Genomic DNA, 1083 nt, shown 5'->3' with positions numbered 1-1083 from the left:
TTTGGTTTCCCAATTCGCTCAAAATATGTTTTTGAACTAGTCGAGTAAGGAATTGATTTAGACACTACCATCTGCTAAATGTTATATCGAGAAACTTACTTGTTTCACAGTGAGTGCCTTCAAAGCCAACAGCACAGTCGCAGGTGTATGAGTCGATGCCATCAACGCAGTTTCCACTGTTTTGACAGGTAACACCATTGCAGTCGTCTATGTCTGCAAAGACATTGACATTCTCATCATGTACGTTATGTAACATTTTTTTCGTTTGTGTCTCCAAGGAACATAGCAGAAGTTTGATAATCAATTCTGCGTTATATACTCAATAGTCCAATATTTTGTGTTTAAGTAAGGTTCTTTGAGTTGAATAGCTAATTTGGTTTCTAGATTCGCTCAAGATATGTTTTTTAAGTAGTCAAGTAGCGAATTGATTGGCACCTGGCCATCTGCTAAATGTTGTATCTAGAAACTTACTTGTTTCACAGTGAGTGCCTTCAAAGCCAACAGCACAGTCGCAGGTGTATGAGTCGATGCCATCAACGCAGTTTCCACCGTTTTGACAGGTAACACCGTTGCAGTCGTCTATGTCTGCAAAGAATTTGACATTCTTATCATGAACGTAATGTAACACTTTTTTCGTTTGTGTCTCAAAGTAACATAGCAGAAGTTTGATAATCAATTCTTCGTAATATAGCAACATTTCAATAGTCCAATATTTTGTGTTTAAGTAAGGTTCTTTGAGTTGAATAGCTAATTTGATTTCTAGATTCGCTCAAGATATGTTTTTTAAGTAGTCAAGTAGAATTGAAAAAAAGCGAAATCTATGTAAATAAAAATGCAACTTGTAATGAAGCACACAATGTAAATCAAAGTCTGGGGAAGAAGGGGGAATTGACGAGGGAGCTGGATTAGATCGGTCGGCCCTCCAGTTTGTTTACAAACCGACGCCATGTTTGAATCAATGTGTTGAATCAATGTGTTGAAAAACGGAATATATATCGGCTTTTGATACGTGGTAAACTTCTGGTGTCCTTCTGCTTGAAAATGATACATTACACAAAAGATTTGACTTTTACTAAAACACAC

General features: G+C 36.7%; 1 long non-coding RNA gene across 1 annotated transcript in view; it reads right to left on the bottom strand.

Annotated features, from left to right (window-relative positions):
* Window positions 1–588, bottom strand: part of LOC118403786 — a 1611-nt gene extending 1023 nt beyond the window's left edge. Inside the window, exons 1-2 of the long non-coding RNA XR_004829691.1 lie at window positions 472–588; window positions 100–213 (exon numbers count right to left, since the gene is read on the bottom strand). This is a non-coding gene — a long non-coding RNA (uncharacterized LOC118403786). The remainder of the gene's footprint in view (window positions 1–99; window positions 214–471) is intronic.
* Between the last annotated feature and the right edge of the window lie 495 nt (window positions 589–1083).

Source organism: Branchiostoma floridae, chromosome 16, assembly GCF_000003815.2.
Source record: "Branchiostoma floridae strain S238N-H82 chromosome 16, Bfl_VNyyK, whole genome shotgun sequence".
NCBI lineage: Eukaryota > Metazoa > Chordata > Leptocardii > Amphioxiformes > Branchiostomatidae > Branchiostoma > Branchiostoma floridae.
The sequence above is the reverse complement of the archived record's forward strand: the minus strand, read 5'-3'. Positions and strand labels throughout refer to the sequence as shown.